The 13,068-nt window shown below is 33.6% G+C and overlaps 1 long non-coding RNA gene across 1 annotated transcript; it reads right to left on the reverse strand.

Annotated features, from left to right (window-relative positions):
- Nucleotides 1–394: 394 nt before the first annotated feature.
- LOC128283554 (uncharacterized) lies at nucleotides 395–7,266 on the reverse strand. The gene is made up of 4 exons (XR_008273925.1): nucleotides 7,090–7,266; nucleotides 6,132–6,173; nucleotides 5,226–5,260; nucleotides 395–411 (listed from the first exon to the last, which is right to left on the reverse strand). It is a non-coding gene; the product is annotated as an uncharacterized LOC128283554 (long non-coding RNA).
- Between the last annotated feature and the right edge of the window lie 5,802 nt (nucleotides 7,267–13,068).

The raw sequence follows: 13,068 nt of genomic DNA on the forward strand, positions 1-13,068 counted from the left end.
TAACCCTAGGGGTATTTGGTAATTTATCTCCTAGGGGTAAAGCGTAAATTTTCCACTTTTAAAGGTATTTCAGTAATTTATCTATTTTAGGGTTTTTCATGCATATTCCTACCTTTCACGTACTACGAATCACGTCTGGGGTTCTTACGAATTGGGCAGTTGGCCCATCATTCCAATTTGGCCCATTAAGCCCAAAAATATCGAGGCACGAAATCATGCACTTTGCGGTTCAAATTTTGCGTTTACCAAAACATTAATCGATTTACCTCACGAGCATTCGCACACTCGTAAATCTACAAAATACGGTTTTCGCATTTCGACTTTTCGACTTTTGCCGATCCAGACTAAGAAAGAGGGTGTTAGTTACACACATTTTGCGACGATATCTTGTGAGATCCACACACGAACCGCCTACAATTGGATTACTAACACGTTAATCTAACTATTCAAATACAAACTACGTATTAACCCCTTACAATATTCGGCCAACTACACCTACAGATCATAGTAAGCTTATAAGAAATCAATAAGCAACTCATTAACAAATTTTTGTCAATGTTTACCACATAATCATAATTTCACTGCAAGTTGTCTTCCTGAGCAACAGTCACTAAATCATTTATAACTGGAGCTACGAAACTCCAAATCAAGTTCCGTTAATTTTCCTTGAAAATAGACTCATATATCTTCTGTCCATAAAATTTTCAGAATTTTTGGTTTAGCCAATCAATACCAGATTTTTCTCAAAGTTTCCCATGTTTCACTGTTTGACTAATCTGACCACTCTTCATTACGAATCAAATTTATCATTCTACAGAATTCAAAATATGTTCTAGTTTATTCCATTTGAAACTAGACTCAATAAGCTTTAATTACATAATTTATTTAGCTTCTAATTCTTCTCCCAAAATTTATGGTGATTTTTCAAAGTCACGTTACTGCTGCTGTCCCAAGCAGATTTATTACCAAATCACTCTTTCACACCTAACTTGCATGCTTGTTATTTAAACATGTATATCACCAATCAATCATCACATATCTATGATTTTACTTAAGTATAATCTCCATTTCATCATTTTAAAGCACAACATGTTAGCTGATTTTTCCCTTTAACATCTAAGGCACATGCATGCTCATTTGTTTGGCTCAACTTCACCTATCTTCCATTTTTCATCAAAAGAACATGAAACAACAACCATTTCCTTCATTTTAATTCATGAATAAATGCTCACAACACAACTAAAAATCAAAATATACTTCAAGAGTTAAGGTAGAATCAAGAAGAACTCATGAACCTCAAAATAGAAGCAAGGTACCAAGAACTTACCTTCAATTTTCCTCCTCCTAATGACCAAATACTCAAGAGCTTTCTCCTCTCCTTTCTCTTCTCTAACTTTCAGCTATGATGAACAAAGATGGACAAAACTTTGTTCTTTTCACCCCTTTTTCTTTTAATAAAACTTCATATTTCATCCATTTAATTCTTTAATACAAAAGACATGAAATTCTTATCATGAGACATTTACCTAACCCATTATCATGAAACATTTACCTAACCCATTATCATGGAACATTTACCTAACCTATTATCAATTTGTACCATAAATTATGGATATCAAGTGCACATTTTGTCTACAACAACATGATGGCTGGCCACTTCATGTAAAATGGGAGGTTTGTCATGCAAATCCTCCTATTTTGCACTCCTATTTATTTGGCCACTTCAATTTAGCCTATAGCATTTTCAAACATTTTCACATAGGTCCTATTTCATAATTTCACCCTCTTTTTTCTTATGGAACAAAAATTAACTAAAATTGCCGAGTTCTATCTTAAGCTTGGGCTTTCTAGAGGCCCACTAACATAATTAAACCTATGCCAACATTCACGAGATTCCGAAAATTGGGCGTTACAACTCTACCCTCCTTAAAGAAATTTCGTCCTCGAAATTTACCTAATCAAACAGATGAGGGTATTCTTTGTTGCATCGTCTCTTCGGCTCCCAAACTCGAAGTTTCCCTTCCTTAACTTGTTGAAAACAAGTGACCAAAGACTCATCGTTCAACTGTTTTTCCTTAATCTGATCCACCCAGTTGGCCTCACTTGCAACTCACCAACAAACTTCCATCCTCATCTGAGACTCAGACGAGCAAACATTGCTCTCAGATCGAATCTGATTCTACGACTTAGAGCATCGGCTACCACATTAGCCTTGCACAGGTGATACTCGATCGAGCAGTCATAATCCTTAAGCAACTCAATCCATCTCCTTTGCCTAAGGTTCAGCTCCTTCGAGTCAACAAATACTTGAGACTCTTATGGTGGTGTATATAATACACCTTTCTCCGCACAAGTAATGTCTCCAAATCTTAAGTGCAAATATCACTGCTGCCAACTCTAAATCATGAGTCAAATAGTTTCCCTCATGAGGCTTAAGCTATCGTGATGCATATGCAACCACCTTACCCTATTGCATTAACACGCAGCCCAAACCCACGTGTGATGCGTCACTATACACACTAAAATCCTTCCGGACTCATTTGAATCAACACAGTGCTTTAGTCGAACTTTCTTCAACTTCTCAAAAGCTTCCTGCGCTTCTCGGTCTATACAAGCGGTACTCCTTTTCTTATGAGTTTTGTCGAGGTGTTGCGATCATAGAAAAACCTTCCACAAACCTTTCGTAGTATCCTACCGATCCTAGGAAACTTTGTATTTCGACACCATCCTAGGTGGCTTCCACTCCAAAATTGCTTCAATCTTTCGAGGGTCCACCTTAATCCCTTGGCAGAGACCACATGTCCTAAGAAGGTTACCCCTTCAACCAAAATTCACACTTCTTGAACTTCGCAAAGAGTTCCTTCTCCTTAATACTTACAAAGACTATCGGAGATGCTCATCATGTTTCATTTTAGTTTCAGAATATACCAGGATATCGTCAATAAAGATGACTACGAACTGATCCAAAAATGGTTGGAACACACGATTCATCAGATCCATAAACGCTGCAGGAGCATTCGTTAGTCCAAATGGCATAACCAGAAACTCATAATGACCATACCGAGTCCTAAATGCTATCTTATAGATATCTACCTCCTTGACGCTTAACTGATGATATCCAGATCGAAGGTCGATCTTGGAAAATACAGAAGATCCTCTAAGCTGGTCAAACAGATCGTCAATCCTTGGCAGTGGATACATATTCTTAATTGTCAGTTTGTTCAACTGGCGATAATCAATGCACATCCGCATCGTACCACCCTTCTTTGTCATGAATAGCACTGGTGCTCCCCATGGAGACACGCTTGGCCTAATGAAGCCCCTATCCAACAACTCTTGAATTTGTGCCTTTAGCTCCACCAACTCCTTCGGTGCCATTCTATACGGTGCGATAGACACAGGTACCGTTCCAGGCAATAAGTCGATTCTAAACTCCACTTCTCGGTTCGGAGGCAATCCTGGAAACTCCTCCGGAAAAACATCGTGGAACTCATTTACGTCCTAACCTTATCCTTCGTCGGTCCCTCCTCTTCCAATCGACTTACAAATGCCAATTAGGCCTCACAACCTTCCGAATCAACTTTTGGCTCTTAATGCCGACACCACATTGGACAAATAATACATTCTCTCACCTATCACCATAACCTCCTCATCCTTTGTAGTTCTTAGCACTATTCATTTAGCAGTACAATCCAGAGTCGCCTTATGCTTAACAAGCCAATCCATTCCCAGAATGAGGTCAAACTCTCCGAACGGTAACTCCATCAGATCTCCAGGAAAAACCCTTGCCTTGAGTTTCTAAGGGTACATTCCTATACAGTTTGTCTACCCTAACCGAGTGACCCAAGGGACTTAGTACAGATACCCCACTCACAATCTCCTCAGAGTAGTCCAAGTCGTCCATAATCCGTTCTGTGGCCTCCAACCAATATTCCGCCACATTCGGGGCTATACCAGACACGCCCTTAAAGATCTCAATTCCGTTAGTCCCGAAGTCATTCAGAAATAGATCCCTGAATTTCGTTGCCCGAACTTGCTCTGGCAACCCTTTTCAGAACACGAAGCATTGCCTGTGACAGGGCATCATCCTCGGCGGCCCTATCATATGTCTCATTCTCATCTGTCGGTGATGGTCGTGCTACTCTAGTGGGTATGTGTTCAGAAGATGAAGTTCCAGCTTGAGTACTACCTAGGCCTCGACCACGGCCTCTTCCCCGAGTAGCTCTCGTACTCATATCGATTTATCTTGATTACAAATTTTTATGCATCAATTCAATATTCCAGTGTTTATTATAGATGTTTTATGAATCAGACAGTAATTCAAAGTTTGTTTTCGTAGAATCGAAGTCTAGCTACAGTTTCAGTCTCTTATCAGATTTTCCTATGGTTTCAGTATCACCCTATCTAGAGTATCCTAGCAGGATTTCAGTACAGACAGATAATTTAGAAAAATATTCAGAAGAGTTCAGAGTAATACTTACAGGCTTGGGTCGGAGATTCGGAATACCACCTTCTAAAGATCTAAATTTTGAAAATCGCGTTTTTCGCAATCTTTATAAAATTTTTGTTTTCGAAAATCTTTGTTTTTGTAAACCCATTCCACAACCGAGTTGTTGCAACCTAGGCTCTGATACCACTAAATGTAGCACCCCAAACCCGGCCCAGAAGTTATGGCCGGATCCGGCATGCCACATCAAAAACGTTAAAAAAAAATTCCATTCTAAGTCCAGAAAATCGTACTTGATGTTCAAAAGATTAATTCATTAAGGGTTAAAGTGAATGGAAGCTGTGCACCAAGTAGGAAACCGGAAAAGAGGTGGTGAGTCCATCGGATTGCTAAATACCAAGCTCCTTGGATCCAATCCTAGACATGTATACCGCCATTGCCACACCTTAATGTCATGGATATTTCTAGGAAACCGGTTCGATTAAGTTATTTTTAGGAAAAGTGATTAATTTTGGAAAATACTTTCATTGCGAAAGCTTTGCTTATTGTCGTGTTATTTTGAAATCAACTGTTGTTTTTGAAAACGCGCCCTAAAGCTATCCAATTTCAACAGTTAAAATAAGTATTACCTATCTTAGTAATACATATTAAAAACAACCAAAAATAAATAAGCAGCCTTATTACATTTAAAAGCCCAAAACCTCAAACGTAATTAAAAGGATGTCCAGTTCACCAGAAGAAAATCAAACTTTCAGAACGGGGTGAGTTTGGGGATTACCTCATAGCTCCAAGCCCACTATGGTTGGGGATTACCTGCGTGGATGAAAATAAAAGGGGTGAGTTTGGGGAAACTCGGTGTGTAAGGAAAACCCATTCAAAGTCCAAGTCACTCAAGCCCATTGGGCCTAAGCCCATTCAGTATGATGGTCTTGGGCGAGCCTTTTGATTACAATAAGCGGGCCTTAGCCCCTTATTGAGATAACAGTATGGCCCATAGGCCCATTTCAAAATACATGCAACATCGGTAAACATATGCAAGCCCATTTGGGGAGACTACTCAACCCACCAACCACTACACTCCACCGTACCAGCCATACACTCCATGTGGGAATAGCTCAACCCACCCACCCAACACTCCACGATTGCGACCTTCTTTGCTCAGTTATCATAAATTGAGGCAAAGCCTCCGATCGTGGACAAGCCACTTTCAGTACTTCCTCCATCAATATCCCGGTCCATGCATCGATAATAACAACATGGCATGCGATAAATAACAACGATCAAACATGCATTTAGGTCAATTTAACCCTAGGGGTATTTGGTAATTTATCTCCTAGGGGTAAAACTATAAATTTTCCACTTTTAAAGGTATTTGAAATTTATCTATTTTAGGGTTTTTCATGCATATTCCTACCTTTCACGTACTACGAGAATCACGCATCGAGAGTTCTTACGAATTGGGCCGTTGGCCCATCATTCCAATTTTGGCCCATTAAGCCCAAAAATATCGAGAACACAGAAATCATGCACTTTGCAGTCCAAATTTTGCAGTTTACCAAAAACATTAATCGATTTACCTCACGAGCATTCGCACACTCGTAAATCTACAAAATACCGGTTTTCGACATTTCGGCTTTTCGACTTTTCCCGATCCAGACTAAGAAAGAGGGTGTTAGTTACACACCTGTTTGCGACGATATGCTGACGAGATCCACGCACGAACCGCCTACAATTGGATTACTAACACGTTAATCTAACTATTCAAATACAAACTACGTATTAACCCCTTACAATATTCGGCCAACTACACCTACAGATCATAGTAAGCTTATAAGAAATCAATAAGCAACTCATTAACAAATTTTTGTCAATGTTTACCACATAATCATAATTTCACTGCAAGCTGTCTTCCTGAGCAACAGTCACTAAATCATTTATAACTGGAGCTACGAAACTCCAAATTAAGTTCCGTTAATTTTCCTTGAAAATAGACTCATATATCTTCTGTCCATAAAATTTTCAGAATTTTTGGTTTAGCCAATCAATACCAGAGTTTTCTCAAAGTTTCCCATGTTTCACTGTTTGACTAATTTGACCACTCTTCATTACGAATCAAATTTATCATTCTACAGAATTCAAAATATGTTCTAGTTTATTCCATTTGAAACTAGACTCAATAAGCTTTAATTACATAATTTATTCAGCTTCTAATTCTTCTCCCACAATTTATGGTGATTTTTCAAAGTCACATTACTGCTGCTGTCCCAAGCAGATTTATTACCAAATCACTCTTTCACACCTAACTTGCATGCTTGTTATTTAAACATGTATATCACCAATCAATCATCACATATCTATGATTTTACTTAAGTATAATCTCCATTTCATTATTTTAAAGCACAACATGTTAGCTGATCTTTCCCTTTAACATCTAAGGCACATGCATGCTCATTTGTTTGGCTCAACTTCACCTATCTTCCATTTTTCATCAAAAGAACATGAAACAACAACCATTTCCTTCATTTTAATTCATGACTAAATGCTCACAACACAACTAAAAATCAAAATATACTTCAAGAGTTAAGGTAGAATCAAGAAGAACTCATGAACCTCAAAATAGAAGCAAGGTACCAAGAACTTACCTTCAATTTTCCTCCTCTTAATGACCAAATACTCAAGAGCTTTCTCCTCTCCTTTCTCTTCTCTAACTTTCAGCTATGATGAACAAAGATGGACAAAACTTTGTTCTTTTCACCCCTTTTTCTTTTAATAAAACTTCATATTTCATCCATTTAATTCTTTAATACAAAAGACATGAAATTCTTATCATGAGACATTTACCTAACCCATTATCATGAAACATTTACCTAACTCATTATCATGGAACATTTACCTAACCTATTATCAATTTGTACCATAAATTATGGATATCAAGTGCACATTTTGTCTACAACAACATGATGGCTGGCCACTTCATGTAAAATGGGAGGTTTGTCATGCAAATCCTCTATTTTGCACTCCTATTTATTTGGCCACTTCAATTTAGCCTATAGCATTTTCAAACATTTTCACATAGGTCCTATTTCATAATTTCACCCCCTTTTTCTTATGGAACAAAAATTAACTAAAATTGCCGAGTTCTATCTTAAGCTTGGGCTTTCTAGAGGCCCACTAACATAATTAAACCTATGCCAACATTCACAGGATTCCTGAAAATTGGGGCGTTACAAGGAAATAGAATTAATTTTGCAAGAGAAAGAATAACTCTACATTGTCTACAAACTAAAGCGGCTAAACAAGTAAAAAACAAATTAACTTATAGTCATTGTACAAAAATTCTAGAAAATGAATGGGAATTTGGATGTAAAACAACACGTCCTAATACATATAAAAAACATAGAAAGAAAAATAGAAAATATAAATTTATTAGATGGAAACCAAGAAATAAAAAATATATTGGTAATAATAAGAAAAAGACAAAATTTGTTAGAAGAAAAACTTCTAAAAATCTAAAAACAGATATGTAAATGTTTTATTTGTGATGAAGAAGGCCATATAGCACCAATTTGTCCTAATAAAGGAAAAAGTGCTAAAAGATGATTAAAAGTCTTGAAGAACAAGATTTAGAAATTTGTTATGAAGAGAAATAAATCTGAAGAAATATTATATGAGTTAATATCGAAGCAGATTACGATTCGGATGAAGAATATATATTTATGTTTAATGTAGGAAGTAGTTCTAAAATCAATTAGAAGAAATTCCTAAGTCGGAACAACAAGACATAAAATTAGGAAATTTAATTGGAGAAGAAAAGACTTTTACGATGAAATGATTGAAAAATAAATAAAATCACATTTCTAAAGAAGAAATATATAAAATATCTAAGTTTAAAATATGGAGTCAAAGACATATAGAAAAGATTAGTGGCAACACGATTACGCTAAGGATACTAGAGGAGGATTAACGAAATCCCATTATTTACAAAGAAAAAATAAAGAGGATTAAAAGAAATACCCTCAAGTTAGATATATACATTTAGGAATAATTATGATAACAATTAGAGCTTTATTTAGAAAAGGACATGATATACCCATAATAGCGGTTTTATTAGATAAAAGATTTGAAAACCGATAAAAGCACTTATTGGTGGTATTAGGTCTAATTTACACTTTGGAGTAATAGGATTTAAAGTTAAACCAAACTATTTTATATCTATTACAGATTCCCTAATAGAAGAATGCTTATGTTTAAGAATTGGACAAAAATTCGAAATTAGCGATTTAGCGGAAGATTTAGCAATAAGTTGGACTTCTATTAATGAATATACCAACACGGAAGTAGAAATTAAAGAAATCAATAATAAAATAATTGAGTTATTTGAACCCAATAAATTTACTCTGAAATACAACCAAAATTATTACATTTAAAAGATCATCAATTCCAAAAGATTGGATGATTGATAGAATAAGTGGTGCTAGTACTTCAAAACCGTAAGTACTATAGAATATATGTCATCGGAGATAGACTATATTTTAAAAATAATGCTATAACAAATACAAATGATAATTTAGTTTTACCTTCTAATTCTCAAATAGAAGAAGAAAAAGATAATATTAGTACAAATTCAACAACACCGATAGGGATAAAAACAGTTCAAATACCTATTTTCCCTCTGAACCTAGCGAAACTCTAGAAATACTAGAATGGAAGAAATACAATCTACTACTATTATTCAACAAATGAAAATAGGAAAAATGATATTATTACATTTTCAAATTTCCAACCTAGGAAATATTATACATATATAGAAATTACACTTCAATTTAGAGACTATAAAACATATTCTTTGCATGCTTTATTAGATACCGGAGCTATCACAAGTAGTTGTAGAGAAAATGCCATTCCAGTAGAAAAATGGGAATTAATGAAAAATCCAATTAGAGCTATAGGAATTGATGGTAAAGAAACCATAATTCAATTTTAATTCAGAATTTTTTGTCTGAATTCTTAAACATAAGCATTCTTCTATTAAGGGATCTGTAATAGATATAAAATAGTTTGGTTTAACTTTAAATCCTATTACTCCAGTGTGTAAATTAGACTGAATACCACCAATAAGTGCTTTTATCGGGTTTTCAAATCTTTTATCTAATAAAACCGCTATTATGGGTATATCATGTCCTTTTCTAAATAAAGCTCTAATTGTTATCATAATTATTCCTAAATGTATATATCTAACTTGAGGTATTTCTTTTAATCCTCTTTATTTTTCTTTTGTAAATAATGGGATTTCATTAATCCTCCTCTAGTATCCTTAGCATTGTGTTGCCACTAATCTTTTCTATATGTCTTTGACTCCATATTTTAAACTTAGATATTTTATATATTTCTTCTTTAAAATGTGATTTTTATTTATTTTTCTATCATTTCATCGAAAAGTCTTTTCTTCTCCAATTAAATTTCCTAATTTTATGTCTTGTTGTTCAGACTTAGGAATTTCTTCTAATTGATTTTTAGAACTACTTCCTACATTAAACATAAATATATATTCTTCATCCGAATCGAATCATTTCGATATTAACTCATATAATATTTCTTGAGATTTATTTCCTCTTCATAACAAATTTCTAAATCTTGTTCTTCAAGACTTTTAATCATCTTTTATTGGAATATTTTAATGATTGGTATATTTTAATTGGATATGAAAATACTTCAATGAAATTTAATTTTCTACAGAATGGCATTTTCTCTACAACTACTTGTGGTAGCTCGGTATCTAATAAAGCATGCAAAGAATATGTTTTATAGTCTCTAAATTGAAGTGTAATTTCTATATATGTATAATATTTCCTAGGTTGGAAATTTGAAAATGTAATAATATCATTTTTCCTATTTTCATTTGTTGAATAATAGTAGTAGATTGTATTTCTTCCATTCTAGTATTTCTATAGTTTACGCTAGGTTCAGTAGGGAAAATAGGTATTTGAACTGTTTTTATCCCTATCGGTGTTGTTGAATTTGTACTAATATTATCTTCTTCTTCTTCTATTTGAGAATTAGAAGGTAAAACTAAATTATCATTTGTATTTGTTATAGCATTATTTTTAAAATATAGTCTATCTCCGATGACATATATTCTATAGTACTTACGGGTTTTGAAGTACTAGCACCACTTATTCTATCAATCATCCAATCTTTTGGAATTGACAGATCTTTTAAATGTAATAGTTTTGGTTGTATTTCTGTAGTAAATTTATTGGGTTCAAATAACTCAATTATTTTATTATTGATTTCTTTAATTTCTACTTATGCCGTGTTGGTATATTCATTAATAGAAGTCCAACTTATTGCTAAATCTTACGCTAAATCGCTAATTTCAGAATTTTTATGCAATTCTTAAACATAAGCATTCTTCTATTAGGGGATCTGTAATAGATATAAAATAGTTTGGTTTAACTTTAAATCCTATTACTCCGGTGTGTAAATTAGACCTGAATACCACCAATAAGTGCTTTTATCGGGTTTTCAAATCTTTTATCTAATAAAACCGCTATTATGGGTATATCATGTCCTTTTCTAAATAAAGCTCTAATTGTTATCATAATTATTCCTAAATGTATATATCTAACTTGAGGGTATTTCTTTTAATCCTCTTTATTTTTCTTTTGTAAATAATGGGATTTGTTAATCCTCCTCTAGTATCCTTAGCATTGTGTTGCCACTAATCTTTTCTATATGTCTTTGACTCCATATTTTAAACTTAGATATTTTATATATTTCTTCTTTAGAAATGTGATTTTTATTTATTTTTCTATCATTTCATCGAAAAGTCTTTTCTTCTCCAATTAAATTTCCTAATTTTATGTCTTGTTGTTCGGACTTAGGAATTTCTTCTAATTGATTTTAGAACTACTTCCTACATTAAACATAAATATATATTCTTCATCGAATCGAATCATTTACGATATTAACTCATATAATATTTCTTGAGATTTATTTCCTCTTCATAACAAATTTCTAAATCTTGTTCTTCAAGACTTTTAATCATCTTTTTAGCACTTTTTCCTTTATTAGGACAGTTTGGTGCTATATGGCCTTCTTCATCACAAATAAAACATTTACATATCTGCTTTTTAGATTTTTAGAAGTTTTCTTCTAACAAATTTTTCTTTTTCTTATTATTACCAGTATATTTTTATTTCTGGTTTCCATCTAATAAATTTATATTTTCTATTTTTCTTTCTATGTTTTTTATATGTATTAGGGCGTGTTATTTTACATCCAAATTCCCATTCATTTTCTAGAATTTTTGTACAATGACTATAAGTTAATTTGTTTTTTACTTGTTTAGCCGCTTTAGTTTGTAGACAATGTAGAGTTATTCTTTCTCTTGCAAAATTAATTCTATTTCCTATAGAATCTATATTTTCTTTTGCTATCCCGATTCTTTACTATGTTTATCTAAATAAGACACATATTTTTTATACATATCTCATCCCATGGTGGGGTAGTTATACCAAGGAAAGGTTGTTTACTGAGAGAATACTCAAAGTAAAAGGAAAGATTTCTAAATTATTTTTCGATCCCCGTTTAGACTCTTTACATTGCTATTTATAGTAAAATTTCTAAACTCTATTTGATTTTCTTCAATCCCGCACAGTGTTTCTGATAAGGATGAATTTATTGTTGCCTCCACGTATGTTGTCAGTTGTCTTTGTCATATCTTTGTCCATACATGGATGCCTTGAATTCTTGTTTACCGCCAATCTTGAAAATCAACTTGAAAGTCTTCTTGACTTTCCACGTGGTCTTTGTTTTGTCTTTATCCTTCTTGGATGTTGTCCAGGTTCCACGTTTCTATTTCATCCAAGTGTAAAGATTCTGGTGATAGTCTTGGTGAATTCCAAGTCTCCCACGTGTTTTTGATTTCTTCAATTATTTCTGAAGGGAAATCATCTATTTCCATATCTACTATTTTCTTTAGCGGTTGTATGGATTCTTCATCTCTTGATTTACGAATCATCTTTGTTTTTGTCACTACTATTCTTCTTCCATCGGTAGATAGTTTGTATGTTTGATCTTGAAGTACATGTCGTGCTGTTGACATTAAATCAATTCCGGCTTGGATTTGAAAATATTTTGGATTATTGTAACACTTGTCAATGGTTTTGGTCAAGTGTTTTTTATCTTCTTTGGCTGCTGATAAATAAGGACTATCAAACATTCGTTGAATAATCCATATTTGATATGGTTGATAGAATCGCTCTTTTTCAGCAATTCCAATAAGACTACTTATTTGGATATAAAAATAGTAATAAAAATCATCTTGATATACTAAAAGTGATAATATAGCTTTTATAATAGCAGGAAAATCTTTTAATAAGTGAAAAGAAAAGTTTTGTACTACAATTTCCTTAACGAAACCCCATTCAACAGTGTTTATATCAAATGGTTCATGATCTAATCTGAATTTTGTAGTAGGAATTTCTTCTCCTATATCATTTAGATAAACATATGATTGTAAAAAGTATTCAGAAAAGACTTTTTTATATTGAGTCTGCTGGTTGCAGATAATTTTATTGATTTTTCAAAAATTCATTGGTAGTATTTTCCTAGCTTTA

The sequence above is a fragment of the Gossypium arboreum genome, chromosome 2, assembly GCF_025698485.1.
Source record: "Gossypium arboreum isolate Shixiya-1 chromosome 2, ASM2569848v2, whole genome shotgun sequence".
In the NCBI taxonomy this organism is placed as follows: Eukaryota; Viridiplantae; Streptophyta; class Magnoliopsida; order Malvales; family Malvaceae; genus Gossypium; species Gossypium arboreum.